Source organism: Taudactylus pleione, unplaced genomic scaffold (genome assembly GCF_031769625.1).
Source record: "Taudactylus pleione unplaced genomic scaffold, aTauple2 ptg000755l, whole genome shotgun sequence".
Taxonomy (NCBI): Eukaryota; Metazoa; Chordata; class Amphibia; order Anura; family Myobatrachidae; genus Taudactylus; species Taudactylus pleione.
The window spans coordinates 145,486-163,050 of NW_028285157.1; positions in this window are offsets into that span (position 1 = coordinate 145,486).

The following is a 17,565-nucleotide window of genomic DNA, read 5'->3' on the forward strand; positions in this document are numbered from 1 at the left end:
TTAACATAATAGAATGATTATTTTGTGCTCCCTTCCTGTTCTTAACATAGCTCCAAGTGACTATTTGAGGGGTAAAGTGCATTATTAACTACATTATTATTATTTAGCCAGGACCTCATATAGACAGGTGTATTCCTTTCAAAATCATGTCCAAACAACTGAATTTACCACAGGTAGACTCCAATTAAGCTGTAGGAACTTCTCGAGGATGATCAGTGGAAACAGGATGCACCTGAGCTCAATTTTGAGCTTCATGGCAAAGGCTGTGAATACTTATGTACATGTGATTTTTTTTTTTTTTTTTTTAATTTGCACAAATCTCAAACTTTTTACGCTTTGTCATTATGGGGTATTGTGTGTAGAATTTTGAGGACAAAAATGAATTTATTCCATTTTGAAAAAAGGCTGTAACATAACAAAATGTGGAAAAAGTGAAGCACTGTGAATACTTTCCGAATGCACTGTATATATCTGTTTATATATTTTATTATGTCTGATGAGGAAGTTGAGTGCTCCTGCAGACGCTGCGCTGCAGGGGTAAATATGGAGGATTTATCACAGGATGGGCTGTGATGTCCCCAAAGTCGGGACAGGATCCTACTTGGGCGGTATTTTATCAGGTGCTGGCTTCCATCGTGGACCGTCTGGTGGTCCCAACTGCTCTCCCACATAAGGGGTTACCCCAATCAGCCATCCCCCTTTCTCAGGGTATACTGCAGTTATTGCAGTCTCCCCCTGGGCCTCAGACTGTTAATTCCATATACGGGGTTACCTATGTATATTCAGTCTCCTCTGGTAACTCAGCAGTCCGTCATTCCCCCACCAGGGTCCCCCGCAGCCGGGTCAACCACCATGGGTGGATGTGTTCTCCAGTTCAGTCCAGAGTTTGGCGGCCTCATCTTCAGCCTTTCAAACTATGTTACGGAGTGATAAGCCTCAGAAGGAGTCTAAACGCCCTGTTATGTCATCTCAGTCTTCGCAACTGTCAGACTCTGATGAGGGGGAATTGCCTGAGGACTCTGACTCTGATTCCCTTCTCCAGGAAGTGGAAACAAAATCTTCCATTAATGTGTCGGCATTGGTGAGGGCGGTGCCGTCCATTCTTGATATATAGAGGATGACGCACCGGCCCCTAAGTCCAAGTATCCAAATTTTAAGCAGGCAAAAGTGACTTCGGCTGTTTTTCCTCTATCTGACCAGCTGACTGATCATATGGCGGAGAGGCCTGGCAGTCGACTAGTAAGAGGTTCCAGCCGCAGAAACATTTAGCATCTAGTTATGTTTCCTGCAAGTCATTGCAAAAAGTGGGAAACCCGCCTGTGGTGGATTCTCATGTTACTTGCTTAATCAAGAGTGCTACCTTGCCTATACTTTCCATTTCATCCCTAAAAGATTCCACAGACAGGAAAATGGAGACTTGTTTAAATTCAATTTATTCCTTCTCTGGGGCGGTGGCCCGTCCGTCCATTGCCATCTCTTGGGTGGCTAAAGCCATTGAGAGCTGGGCCAATGCACTGAAAGCTCTGGAGGTTCAGAGAGCTTTAGTGGGACAGATGAGGGATGCCGCTTCCTATATTGGAGAAGTGTCTTTGGATGCCAGTCTTCTGACTTCCAGAGTTTTGGCGGCGGCGGTCTCTGCTCGTCGGTCTTTGTGGCTCCATTCTTGGAGAGTGGATGTGGATTCGAAGAAGGGCCTGGAGGCTTTACCCTTTAATGGGGAGATTTTGTTCGGCCCTGACCTGGACAAAATTGTTGATACCTTGGCAAAGTCTGTCTGCCTTTTGGTCCTTTCGTACTCAGGGGAAGTCCAAGGGTCAGTCCTTTCTGAGGCAGTCGTCAATCAAGGCCGCTCCTAAACCAAAGAAGCAGGCCTAGAGCACTAGATTCCCTGCTTCCAAACCAGAGGATAAGCCTTCAGCCTGATGGGACGGGCCTCTCTCTGGGGGATCCCAGAGTGGGAGGCCGACTTCTTCAATTCGCCCAGTGCTGGTACAATACCACCACGGATGCTTGGGTACGAGAAGTGGTCTCTCGGGTACGCCCTTTCCTTTCGTCACAGACCACCCCAACAGTTCTTCTGCACAAGTCTTTCTCAGGACAAGACCAAGGCCTTGCAGATTCATGGAGCCATAGAGTCCTTGCTGAAAGCGGGGGTCATTGTTCCCGTTCCGCTTTCTCAACGCGGGACAGGTTACTATTTCTGTTTATGGTTCCGAAAACCCAATGGGTCTCATAGGCCTATTCTCAACCTGAAGTCGCTGAACAAGTTCCTCAGAGTGCCCAAATTCAGGATGGAAACTTTGCATTCCATCATGCTGGCTATGGAACTGGTGGATTATATGGTCTCCCTGGACATCGAGGACGCCTACCTCCATGTTCCTATAGCACCTTCACACCAGCGGTATCTGAGGTTTGCTATATGCCAGCTTCACTTCCAATTTCAGGCTCTGCCCTTTGGCCTTTCCACGGCTCCAAGGGTGTTCAAAATTATGGCTGCCCATCTGCGCAGCCAGGGTATACGGCATCTGCTGTATCTGGACGACCTATTGCTGGCAGGCTCTCCGGAGGTACTTCTACAACATCTGCACCTGATGATCGCTTGTCTGCAAGCGCACGGGTGGCTGATAAACTGGAAAAAGTCCTTCCTGATTCCATCACAAAGGATGGTTCATTTGGGAGCCCTTCTGGAATCTCATCAGCGAAGGATCTTTCTGACTCCAGAAAAGATTTCCTCCCTACAACTACGAGTGAGTGTCGGAGGTGTCACGCATTCTGTCTTGGGCGGAGTGCCACCTTTCCGGCCATCTCAGCAGTCTCCATTCCAGGAGTCCTCAATTGAGAAGCGGACTTCATCAGCCGTCGCGACGTGCATCCCGGGGAAAGGTCGCTTCACCCAAAGGTATATCAACTACTTGTGGACAGGTGGGGACTGCCTGAGGGGGACCTCATGGCCTCCCGTCACAATCACAAGCTGCCCATGTACGGGTCCAGGACAAGAGATGCCGGCACAAGCCTGGTGGACGCGCTGTCAGTGAAATGGATGTTTTAGCTGGCATATCTATTCCCTCCGATATCCCTGCTGCCTCGGGTCCTCCGGAAATTCAAACAGGATGGCGGCACGCTTCTGCTGGTGGCTCCGGCTTGACCCAGACGTCCTTGGTACTCCAACCTTCGGAGCCTCTCCATCGCCGCTCCGTTTCTTTTGCCTCAACGTCGGGACCTGTTGTCTCAGGGGCCTTGCCTTTACCCGGATCTGGGTCGTCTGTCTTTGATGGCGTGCCTCTTGAGACATCAGTCTTAAGGTCCCAGGGTTTTTCAGCTCAGTCATCAGCACAATGCTACAGGCGTGCAAGCCGGCTTCGCCAGGATTTACCACAGAGTGTGGCATACTTATTTTCAGTGGTGTGAGTCCAGAAAATACGATCCTCGGGCGTTTCTAGGGTTTGGGTTCCTTCAGTCTGGTTTGGACCTAGGCTTACGCCTAGCTTCTTTTGAAAGTTCATGTGTCTGCACTATCTGTGTGGTTCCAGCGTAGGATAGCTACTATGCCAGATGTCCGCACCTTTTTCCAGGGTGTTCTCAGGATTCAGCCTCCCTTTGTTCCCCCAGTGGCTCCTTGGAATTTGGCAGTGGTGCTTCGGGCCTTACAGGGTCCTCCATTTGAACCTTTTGAGTCTGTGGACCTCAAGTGGTTTACGGTTAAGACTGTTTGTTGTTCTAGCGATTTGCTTCGGCCAGAAGGGTGTCAGAATTGGAGCGCTTTCTTGTCATCCTCCTTTTCTGATTTTTCACCAGGACAGGGCGGTGCTTCGCACTCGCCCGGGTTTTCTACCTAAAGTGGTTTCTAAGTTCCACATTAATCAGGAAATTGTGCCGGCATTTCAGTCACCTGATCTCTCGGCTGGTGAGGCTTCCTTAGATGTGGTCCATGCACTCAAAGTTTATGTGGGCCGGACTAGTTCCATTCGGAAGTCGGATTCCTTGTTCGTCCTCTTTGGTTTTCATAAGAGGGGTTGGCCTAACGGCAAACAAACTTTGGCCCATTGGCTTCGTTTAGTTATTTGTCAGGCTTATGTACAGGAGCGTTCCGGCCTCTGTTAAGGCTCATTCTACTCGGCCTGTGGGTCCCTCATGGAATGCTAGCCGAGGCGCCTTGGCTGTTCAGCTGTGTAAGGTGGCCACGTGGTCTTCCATCCAGACTTTTCTGAGGTTCTATGCTTTTGACATCTTCGCCTCTCAGGATGCATCCTTCGGGCACCGGATTCTCCTTTCAGCACAGGAGCGTCCCCGCCCTTAGTTGAACTGCTTTTGGACATCCCCAAGGTCAACCCTGTGGCCCCCCTATGGACCCTGAAGTAGAAAACAAGTGATATGGTAAGAACTTACCTTTGTTAACCCTGTTTCTACGAAGTCCATAGGGTCCACAGGGTGCCCGCCCTGATGCACCTGGCTTCATATGGGCTCTGTGGCTGGTCACCGGTTTTCAGTTTCCCTTTCTGTGATTATGGTTCTTGTGTGTTCCAGTCTTCCTTCTCTCTGTTTTTTCCTCCTCTGGCCTTGGCTACTTACCAACTGCGGTGCCTGTGGCTCGGCAGCGGGTTATAGAGGAAGATGGACCCAGTGCATCCTGGGAGCAGCAAAAGCTTTAACTGTGTGGTGTCCGTGGATCCAGATCCAGCTATACCCCAAGGCCAACCCTGTGGACCCTATGGACTTTGTAGAAACAGAGATAACAAAGGTAAGTTCTTACCATATCTCTTGTTTTTTGTTCCTTTTACTTTACATTTCGTGTTATTACAGTTTATTTGTTCAGTCTCTGTGCCTCCATTAACGATACTGGATCAGAACCGCTATATACCCCTGCCTATACCTTCTAATATCCTACCTATAAACCTCTAAGAATGACGCTAATTTGTGTACGCAGTCATACAGTAAATAAAGACTTAAGACCTGGAATCTGTGGTTCCAAAGCACAAGTATTATTCATGTAAAAGTACAGTCAGTTACACGCTATTGATCCAGACACAATTCGGCGCAAAGGAATTATACAGACCCAAGTACAGTATACATACGCAGCGCTTCCGGACCAGATGTTAGGCATCAGCAAGAAACCCCTCGTCTATCAGCATTCAGCACGAAGACTAACAACCCAGCGTTTGAGCACACATATTTATACCCCCCAGGAATAGATAAAACAATACAGACGTTTGTTGCTGATGTCATTGGTTCCCAAGAGGGATACATCTGTTACAGAGCATTTAACAGGCTGATTCAAATAGACACAACCCAGCCTCCAACGACTGAGGGTCCCTAGATTCCCGCCACATGCAACATCCTAACAGTTATTCATATCATATACATTTTGTTGCTTGAAGTCTCTGCGGTCCATAAGTCGAGAATGCATGATGCGATCTCCCTACCGATAATACCGGAATACTGTGGAAAGGGCACGCATCAGTACAAAACCAAACACGGCTTACTTGTCATGTATAAAACCTTAGTTACCAAACAATCTTTATTTCATAGCATTTATACTTAAGGTATAAGATTTAAGTTTGTTCATTAACGCTTATGGAACCTTGTATGTGAATATGTAATGTGAGTATACGGGGTTTGATATAAAGATGCTAGTTAACTGGGACAGATGCGTGCGCATTTAGCTACTAAACAGCGTTTTCATATAGAATCTTATGCAGTCGCTAATATGCGACTAGTTAACAGCGCAATTGTGCGTATTAATGTGTATTTGAGAAACGGTGAAATATGCAATCACATAATGCTATTAGTAATATCGCCATATGTACTTAACTGTGAATTTATCTAAAATGGCGCATCGGCGGCCATTCGCAAAATGGCGTCTTACGGCCAGTCGCAAGATGGCATCGCCACGATTCAATTTCAAACTGATCTTGTCTCAGCCAATTATCCAGCTTCGACAGTCCACCCTTTGATAGCAAACAACATACTATCACAATCTACTCTTTGAATTTAATTTAGGCTTACATTTACATATTATTTAGTGTTATTGTGGGATGGCACAAGGTGTTTCTTAATCCATCAATAATGTGTCTCTGGGTGGGGACATAAAACTACTATTATACGCACACCGCGGATCTTGAAAGATCATGTGGAAAGTGTGGGAATGCACCAGTCTTATAAAAGCTGTCTTGAAGGGGAATTGAGACTTTACATTATCTGAGGTGTTTTTTTTTTTTTTAAATAACATTTCAATAATACATTCTATGCATGTCTAAATATAATACATCAAATGATGGTATTTCCTTGTTCAGGGTTGTAATGCAGTTCTATAATTACCTCGGAATTCATATTGTCATTTCTGACCACCATCATAGTTTCGTTCTTGCGTTTTACTCTATTTTTACATTTTCCACACGTCAACACAATAGGAACACACCGGATGCATATGCCAATTATTATGATGACAATTAGTATAAGGATCAAGAATTTGCCTATGCTAGCGATCACTTCCTGGACCCATTCCCCTAGACCTGAGAACCATTTTACTGGGTTCAGCCATGAAACCCATCCTTCTATCTTTTCCCCTACTTCAGCCACTGAAGCGTTATGGTTCTTACGAAACTCCTATTTTAGCTGCAGAATTTCATCCATCTTCCGGTCTATCACTTCCTTAGGGTCACTGGTATCATTGGTGACATAGGTGCAACATTTTACTCCAAACTGGGTGGCTAACGTTATGCAATACCCTCCAGTAACAACAGTTAAATAATTCAACACTAGCCTGTGTTGCACCAGTTCTTTCTTGTACTCTTGCAATTTTCTCCCTGGATACCTGAATGTGTCATCGTACATCTCTGTGATATTATCTATCAATTTAGCAAGTTCCTGAATATATCTAAAATTTAATGTACCCCGAGCAATCCTGGTGGGATCCAATGCGACTAAAACTTGAAAGCTAGTTGTTTCACTGATTAACTGAGTGGCTTTATGCACGTCACCAGGTATCATATTTCTTTTGCCTCTGTGTTCATATTGCGTGTGAAGATATGGTGACGGTGTGTTTTTATGTATACCAAGCATTTCAACATGTGTGAGGGTCATAACTTCTGGGACTACTCTTCCCAGGTAACACAAACCTTGGAACTCGGGGAGAGCCATTTATACGCTTTTCTTCCACATATGAAATATACATTATCAGGGAGAACATAAGGAATGGTATGCATCATTATCATTAAGCACATTTCCCTTGCAAACAATCCTATTTCTGGGTCTTCCATCTGGTTCATGCAAGTCTCTGGCTGTATTATTTTAGCACAATAACCATCTGGCACCTTACCAATAATTTCTTTGGTGGAACTCAATGTATACCGATACCTAAAATGTTTCCCACCAGATTTAATTGAGCGTAACAGATCATGTTTTATGTACTCATTATCAGCTCTCAGTGAGAAGGTCATCGTCTGATTATTCCCCGTCACTTCCCAACTCCCGGGTTTATTGGGGTTGGTTATGTTTAAACACAAAAGTGATCTATCTACTTGGAATTGATAAAGTTTGAAATGAGGTGGTTTGGATGAGAGGAAATTTCCATCCAGTGTTTTCCCTTTCTGTAATTCTAAAATTTCCGTGATATTCAGCGGAAATGGCACCAACCCTACATTATGCTGTCCCTGTGGCACATGTGAACACACCCAGCAATCAGTTTGATTTAACACTTTGCCTACCATGCTATGATAATCCTCTAAAGGATACCCACCCCAGTATGGGTTATATTTAGGTTGGCACCGTTGGATACAGTTCTCATCAACTAGGGACCCACATAGCTCACAAATACAGGAATCTTCAGACGATAAACCTCCACACCGTCCCCGAGTATCCAGAATGACAGCTCTCTTAACAATAACAGTACTAAGATTGGTCAGACACTCCCTGATTGGCATTGCACTACTCCTGACTCCACTCCATCAGCACTGCCATCAGCTCCCATTTCCTCAATTGGTCTCCCATCACAGAAACTGGATATTCCCGAACCGAACAAGATGGTGAACACTCTAAAAGAGAATATGAAAATGAACACAGCAGGCCTGTCCATTGTCACAACAAAACCTGCAAGTTTCTTTTAGTTCAAGTATCTCACTACAACCTTTTCAATCCTCCCGGAACAAGCTTGCGAGCGACAGGTCCACACTATCAGCCTTGTCTCCAACTTGTTTCTCCACCGGTTGATTGACCTTTTTGCAGTGAGTGGAATGGACCCAGGTATCTCTCTCAGCCACCTTCAAAGATGTAGTACTTGTCAGCAGCACCTGGTACGGACCTTCCCACCGATCAGTCAAACAACCTGAACACAAGAAATTTCTGATCATAACATATTCTCCTGGTTCAACATCATGACAGTTAGTTTCAGGCATATCATTAGACAACAATTTCAGTTTTTGCTGCTGTTGCTTTAACTGCTTACTCATTGATATAAGATACTTTACAGTTACCTCGTTGTTACCCTTCCGGTCTTCCTGTGGACTTGTAATCAAATTAGGTTGTCTACCGAACAGTATTTCAAATGGGGACAGATTTAGAGGGGGTCTAGGAATGGTCCTTTATGCTATGTAGGACCAAAGGCAACGCTTCTGGCCATTCTAGTCCAGTTTCTGCCATGATTTTACTTGACTTATTTTTAATAGTCCCGTTCACCCTCTCTACCTTGGCACTGGCTTGCGGCCGGTAGGGGGTATGAAGTCGGCTATTAATACCCATCAGCTTACACATATTTTGAAAAACATCACCTGTGAAATGAGTACCCCTGTCACTCTCGATGATTTTAGGGATACCGTACCTGCATACAAATTCCTGAACTATTTTCTTGGCAGTAAACGCAGCAGTATTAGTGGCCGCTGGGTAGGCCTCAACCCAGTTGGAAAATACATCAGTGCACGCTAATACATACTTAAGGTTCCTGCAGGGTGGTAATTGGATGAAATCAATTTGTATCACCTGGAAAGGTCCATCAGTCGGTGGAATGTGGGACGGTTCAGTAGGGATCGCTTTCCCTATGTTCTTCCTCAAGCAGGTCAGACAGGACATTGCTATCTTTTCTGCTTGTGAAGAAAAACCTGGTGCGCCCAGTATGCTCTCACCAACTTGCACATACCTTGTTTGCCCAGATGAGTCAGACCGTGTGCTGCCTCAGCCAGGCTGGAGTAATATGCCTTGGGGGCTACTGGCTTACCTTTTCCGTCCCTCCAGAGCCCGGAGGACTCTTGCCCACATCCCTTGGACTTCCAAATGGATCTTTCCTGAATTTAACACAAATTTTGCATCTCAATTAATTTCAGCATATTAATTGTTGGGAAAGACATAATTTTTTCAGTTAGAGAAAACATTTTTAACCCTGCTGCCCATTTTGCAGCTTCATTGGCTCTGTTGTTTCCCAGTACCACCGGATCATCCTCACATGTATGGGCTTTACATTTAATTACTGCCACCGCTTTGGGCAGTTAGATTGCTTCTTAAAGATGTTTTATGTGTCGGGAATGTGCAACTGGTGTGCCTGCTGCTGTCATAACATTTCTCAGACGCCATAGAGCCCTGAAATCGTGTACCATCCCGAACGCATACCTCGAGTCAGTGTAAATGTTAGCAGATTTGCCTGCTGCCAGTTCACATGCTCTAGTCAGTGCTACCAACTTTGCCACCTGGGCTGAGTGAGGAGGACCAAGAGGCTTAGCTTCTATGATGTCTGTGTCATTTACAACAGCATAACCTGTACATAATTCACCTGTGTCTGTTTGTCAATGACAACTCCCATCTGTATAAAAAGTCACATCCACATTCTCTGTATGTCAGGTCCAGCAGTAAAGGTCTGATTCAGATATGTCATACAATCGTGCGTATCATTATGTCTGCTGAACTCACCTCCCTCCAGCAACTCCTCTCCTTCCACCCTTTGTACATCATGTTGTACATATGGTAAATACGTTGCTGGATTCAGCATGCTGCAACGTTTAACAGTAATGTTTGCGGGTGCGATTAGTGCTAGTTCCCATTTGGTAAACCTAGCCAAAGAGACGTGTCTGGTTTGAGCTGAGTTCAACAGAGCAGATACAGCATGGGGAGTGTAGACAATCATATCATGACCCAATACTATGTCCTCACTTTTATTCACCAATAGAGCGGTAGCTGCTACACTTCTCAAACAGGTGGGGAGTGATCTTGCCACAGTGTCCAATTGGGCACTGTAGTATGCTACGGGCCTACTGGCATCACCATGTTTTTGTGTAAGGACACCTGCAGCACAACCATCTACTTCCGTACAATACAAATCAAAAGGTTTTTCATAATCAGGTATTCCCAATGCAGGAGCTTTTGTCAGACTATTCTTAAGATTAAGAAAAGCCTGCTCTGTTTCCTCTGTATGTATGACACGATCGGGCTTTGAGGAAGAGACTAATTCCTGTAAAGGAAAGGCCAAAATAGAAAAACCTGGGATCCACATTCTACAGTATCCACACATTCCCAAGAAGGTACGAATTTGCTGTTGATTCTGCGGCAGTGTCATGTTTTGTATGGCCTGGATTCTATCCGTTGTAAGATGTCGTAAACCCTGGGTTAGGCAGTATCCCAAATATTTTTCTCAGGATTGGCACGGCTGTAGTTTGTCCTTAGCCACCTTGTGTCCTGTATGCGAGATATGAACTAACAAAAGTTTAGTATCATTTAAACATGACATAAACGAGTCAGAACATAGCAATAAATCGTCCTCATATTGAATTATAACAGATCCATTGGCAGGTTGAAAAGATTGTAAACAGTCGTGCAATGCCTGGGAGAAGATACTGGGGCTGTCTATGAAACCTTGGGGTAACCGTGTCCATGTGCATTGTAATTCTCTGTATGTAAATGCAAATAGATAGTGACAGGGTGGAGAGGCACAGAGAAGAAAGCATAACAGGTCAATGACAGTGAAATGGGTTGCATTTGGTGGGATTTGCATCAGAATGACAGCTGGATTTGGCACTACAGGGAATTGGCTCTCTACCACCTTATTAACACCTCTAAGGTCTTGTACCAGCCTATAACCCCTCCCACCACGCTTTTCCACTGGAAAAATAGGACTGTTGGCTTTACTAGCTGTACGAACTAAAATTCCCTGTTGCAATAATCGCTCAATTATTGGAAAAACCCCTAATTCTACCTCCTTTTTTAGTGGGTACTGGGGAATTTTTGGAGGTTGCCTACCGCCTTTTAAATTTACCATTACAGGGCTTATGTTTGCCATTAATCCAGTGTCCTGTCCATCCTTAGTCCAAAGGGAATCTGGAATTTGGGACAACATTTCATCTACCTGGGATGGATTTTCATTTAAACTTGTAGAGTGATACATTATCCTTTGGGGAGTGTTCAATATATCCCGCACCTCGTGTGCAACTCTCTCTGGGATATCTAAAAATATACCATCAGGGTTGCAGTATATAACACATCCCATCTTACATAACAAGTCTCTACCCAGCAGGTTAGTAGGAGCCGCAGCAGCCAGAAAGAAAGAATGCCTGGTATGCAATGGCCCAATAGTAACCTCTGTGGACTTTGTTAAAGGATAATGTTCCACTTTACCTGTTACACCCATTGTTGGTACTGTCTCGTTGGTCACCTGTAAATTAACAGAAGATTTTATCACTGACCTGGTCGCCCCTGTGTATACAAGAAAAGGATATTCAGTACCAGCTACATCAACCATCATGACCGGTTCTTCCCTAGTACTTCCCGTTAACCTGACTATCTGTAGACTACAGGTATGACCTGACCCCTAGCGTTGGCTACCATTCTCCAATAAAGCATTTACGGCCACAATTGGAGCTGCTGCCTGCTGGACATTTGCTGTTCTCTGTGCATATCCCTTATGGGGATATCCAGGTCTTCCCTGACTTGGGGTTCCTACTCTTTTTACTGTTCAGTTTCTACTTAAGTGTCCTGTTTGTTTACAGTTAAAACATGTTCGTGGATCGGGTGTAGACATGTGTTGTTGTGAGGTTTGAGCAGAGGGTAAAGGTGGTGGATATGGGTAAGGATAGGGAGGGTAAGGGTATTTTGGGGGATATGAAGTTTGTGAGTAGCATGGAACCTGTGGTTGTATCGGGTTAGTGGGATAGAGCTGTGATTGTTGTTGTGTAGGGTTAGTGAGGGCATATACTTGTTCAGATGTAAGTGTGTGTGCAGGTGCAAGTGTGTCTGTTGGCTGTGATGTTACCGTCATTCCCTCCAGAGCTTGGATACTGACAGCCATTCGTTTTTCGCTCTGGGCTTCTCTCTTTGAGATGTTTTTGTCATGTTCGATGGCGGTTTCTATGAGGGTATCTATTGTAAGTCCCCGCCAGCCAGGCTGTGAGGTCTGAACCCAGGTTTTTAAAAGTGCTATCTTTAATATCTTCTATCCCAGTGTACTGGGTGATAGCCTGCAGTGCCAATCTTCTGCAGATTCACTCTCCTTTTGCTTAATGGTGAAAATTTTGTTCCAGTTAACTACTACTGGAAAATATATACCCAATTGAGTTACAATGCGGGAAATGTTACCTTGGTTTACTTGGTCTGTTAAGTCACCATCCAATGCACAATCCGTGATAAATTTTGTCATGTCGGTATTACGTGGTAGACAGGCCCTTAACACCACACACCAATCTTTATTAGTGGGCTCATGTGAACTTCCCAAATTTCTCAAAAATCTTTGACATTTGGCTAGTTCATTTTTTGGGATCGGGGAAATCATTTATGATGGAATTTAGTTCTGCTCTTGTCCAAGGACAATGCATTACTACTTCCCTCGTGGGCACTACACCGTTCGCATCTGCATTTCCATTTGGAACGGTTATTGTCCGAATGGGATGCAGACCGGTAGCGCTGCTACCTTTGACCTGGTTACCTGGCTGGGGGTTTAATCTGCTGCTGCTACGTATGGTATGAACAACTTCCTCTACGGGTGCAGAGGGTGTTAACACTTCCCTTGCTGTTACCGATGGAGATGGCGGCACCACTCATGATTGTGGTAATGCAGCATCTATCATTTGCACAGCATGGGAAATGGCAGACATTACAATAGGCTCATCATCCACATCATAAACATTGTCTTTATGGTTGCTTAAGAGAGGGTACAAATTGCTTGTTACATTTTTATGATTATTTTTGCTAACTGTACTTGCACCTCCATCCACATAAGGTAGGGGAGGTGAGCGTGAACTGCTGGCAATACTCTCCACAATGCTACCTTGCTGCACATGCACGCCATTTTGTGGCTTGCCCGTATTGCAATTTAGCGTCGCGGATGTATTCTCTGGCAATGTGCTCACGATGCTAGTTTGCGTCGCTTGCACATTTTTAAGCCACACATCCCCTTCATGCTGCCACAATTTTAAACATTCATAATATTTAACCTTTTTCTCCCGGGAGCGCATCAGACTGATGTGATCCCGGACATTATCTAATAAATTTTATCAAAACTACCAATTCTGGGAAACGGTCTAACACTCTTCATCGTCATTTTAAACCATACATCACAATACCTTATCAAATAAGTACCGTACTTAGTATGCATAATATGACGAGCCGATTCTGAGACAAAAATCCTACGCTTTTCAATAAAGATTTAAACTGGTGAAAGACAATCAAGATACTTTCACTTACCTGTGGACGATTTAAGTCGGCGGCGCCCACACACCTGGATAAGATTTGAAAAAGGCAACTTCCACACCCGGATAAGATTTAGTAAGGCAACTTCCACACCTATGGAAGTTTGTATGTCGGCTACTTCCACGTACCTCTCTACAACAAAGACAACATGTACACCTGCTATTGTGTATAGAACGGTAAAGCTACTTACCGAGCGGCTAGACTAACCCTTGCACCTAGCCCTTAAGGATCATACGATACCCTTAACTTTGTTCAACAAATACTCACTGTTACACACTTTTTTTTCCTGCGCAGAAAAATACACATTAACCCAGATATTGATAACAATTGAAAAATGTAAACCTCAACGGCTTTATTTAAAAACATGGCAGCACAACCGGAAGTACGTATATACGCTATTGTGCGACCAGTCGCATACACAATAATGCAACTACCACACAACCGTATGACAACCTTTAGCTGTGTACACAAGAGTGCGTCTTTGCTGTGCGCAAACCTGCGACTCAGCCGCGTACTCAATACTGTGGCACCCCTTTAAACATTAGGTTCTATCAACAGAGGAAAACAAACTTTTTCCTCTCTTGTCCCTGGATTCTAGTCAGCTTCCTTGGCTCACACAGAAATGGATAGCGATCTTTCAGCACAAAGCGGTTGCAGGTAAACCCTGCATGTGGCCACTCCACCCTTTGCTGAGATATCGATAGTCGTATGTACCGTGTGAGTAGGTAAGTGACTTCACTACGAGCCCCCAACTAACGATACTGGATCAGAACCTCTATATACCCCTGCCTATACCTTCTAATATCCTACCTATAAACCTCTAAGGATGACGCTAATTTGCATACGCAGTCATACAGTAAATAAAGACTTAAGACCTGGAATCTGTGGTTCCAAAGCACAAGTATTATTCATGTAAAAGTACAGTCAGTTACACGCTATTGATCCAGACACAATTCGGCGCAAAGGAATTATACAGGCCCAAGTACAGTATACATACGCAGCGCTTCCGGACCAGATGTTAGGCATCAGCAAGAAACCCCTCGTCTATCAGCATTCAGCACGAAGACTAACAACCCAGCATTTGAGCACACATATTTATACCCCCCAGGAATAGATAAAACAATACAGACGTTTGTTGCTGATGTCATTGGTTCCCAAGGGGGATACATCTGTTACAGAGCATTTAACAGGCTGATTCAAATAGACACAACCCAGCCTCCAACAACTGAGGGTACCTAGATTCCCGCCACATGCAACATCCTAACAGTTGTTCATATTATATACATTTTGTTGCTTGAAGTCTCTGCAGTCCATAAGTCGAGAATGTATGATGCGATCTCTCCATCGATAATACAGGAATACTGTGGAAAGAGTACGCATCAGTACAAAACCAAACACGGCTTACTTATCATGTATAAAACCTTAGTTACCAAACAATCTTTATTTCATAGCATTTATACTTAATGAACAAACTTAAATCTTATACCTTAAAGCTTATGGAACCTTGTATGTGAATATGTAATGTGAGTATACGGGGTTTGATATAAAGATGCTAGTTAACTGGGGACAGATGCGTGCGCATTTAGCTACTAAACAGCGTTTTCATATAGGATCTTATGCATTCGCTAATATGCGACTAGTTAACAGCGCAATTGTGCGTATTAATGTGTATATGAGAAATGGTGAAAGATGCAATCACATGATGCTATTAGTAATATCGCCATATGTACTTAAATGTGAATTTATCTAAAATGGCGCTTGGGCGGCCATTCGCAAAATAGCGTCTTGCGATCTCATTTCCAAGATGGCGTCTTATGGCCAGTCGCAAGATGGCGTCGCCACGATTCAATTTTAAACTGATCTTGTCTCAGCCAATTATCCAGCTTCGACACCATCTTCACAAAAGCCCTACTCGTTTTGTCCCATGACTCTAGAGCACTATGTTGTGATCCAAAACCCCATCTGCTGTGACTTAGCCTCTCTGGCCCAGCTGTCATCACTGGCCAGATTCCCGCTTAAAGCAGCCCCCAGATAACCACCCCTGCCATCTGAAGAAATCCCTGTAATTACATTTGTGCTGGGACGCCTTGCTTACATGCTGACCATCCCCATTGTGAGTCATCTCATTACTGAGCTCTTCTGACTGCAGATCATCATTTGATTAGTAAATTTGGGCTTGATTCTTCCACTGCTCACACTGTTGACCACAGATTCCATTGCTGCAGTTATCTCTGCTCTCCTTTTAGAAGTCTATTGAACTTCACTGACTCCCACTCTGCTTCACTTAGAGCATATCATGGTGATCACAGCTCGTACTTTCATCCCCATCCCTGCAGAGAGCCCCCAGCAGCACATTATGACACCATCTTCACTCAAGCAACCACTTTGACAACTACTGTAGAAACAAGCCTGTTTGTGTATGTATATGTGTATGTATGTATATAGGGGGTAGAAGTGGGCGGATCTGTTGATAATGTGGGTGGGGCATCAGTTGGTGCATAAATCAGTTTCAAAATTCTCAATGTTTGGGCTGTGGGGGATGGTGTTATATAACATCAAACTCATCTAATTTATAAAACTACAAATACAGACATATAGGAGAGCACAGGGACGGTTGGCTGGGCTGGGGGAACTATGTCATAATCCATGTAAATAAAAATGTAAAAAGTATACATTGGTGCAAAAAAATCTGTCCTAGTTTATTTCTAAAACAAATTAATTTGATATGTTTGAAAGTACTGTGGTATTACATGCATAGAAATACAGTCTCAATAATGCAAAAATTGTGTTTTTATATTGCTCTATAGACCTGCAGTTTGTACCTCTCTATTAAATGTATTTACTAATATGATGATAAAATGGTAAAAAACAAAAATAATTATACATATATAAGAAAAATAATGTTCTTTTATAAAGTAGATTTTTTGCTAGGGGTAGTGTACATAGAAAAAGGTATTCCAACAGGTACTACATCCCCTGTGCTGCTTGGGATGTTGGGAGTCCCTTAGTATCACCTGAGGTTTGAAAGTCTGGGGGAATGCACCTTCTGGTAATCTGGTCTTCCTTCCTTGTTCTGTGTGGATATTTCTGTAGTGGTGTTTTCAACCTAGATGTCTGGAATCCAAATGTAGTCTGTAAGACTGTGCTGCAGTATGGAGTTGCTGGGTTCCCATTGCAACTGCATTCAGCCCGCTGAGTGAATCATAATCCTGGTTGCGCTGGGGCCCTGGCAGTTAGCCAGGCATGGAGGGACAGCAGCAGCATTTTGCTTATGGCCCCGGCTTTGAGCCAATCAGCTCGCAGACCGACAGCCAATCAGGAGCAGCCACTGTGGTCTCTCCTGATTGGCTGCCGGTCCACAAGCTCCGAGCCTCCGATTGGCTCATGGCCGGCAGCACTGTACTGCTTATACAAAATGCCGCCGCTGTCCCTCCATGCCTGGCTAGCTGCAAGGGCACCAGCTGCAACCAGATTAAGACTCGCTTAGCAGGCTGAACGCAGCTAGCGGCACGGCACAAATCCACATTGCTGCCACCTGGGCCCCCTTTCTCTCTGGGCCCGGGACTCCAGTCCCTGCAGTCCCCCCCCCCCTCCTTCTGGCGGCCCTGCTCCACTGGTCACTGCGGACCATTACCTCGCTCCCGGTGCCATACCCAGGGGTTTGTGTCCCCTAAATACTGCATAGAAGATAGGTGGCACTCCGGAGACTTCTTTACTCAGGTAAAAAATAGCATGTTTATTCAACGTTTCGGGGTACGGAGACCTCTTCAGGATACACTCAAACAGTAATAACTGAAAAACCTTACCCCATCAGTGCCTGTGAGCTGCCTCCAGGTGCACCCCTGTCCAGCGTCCAGATCATCCACTTCCGGTCGTGGCGTCATCCGGTACCCGAAAGTGATGCCATCC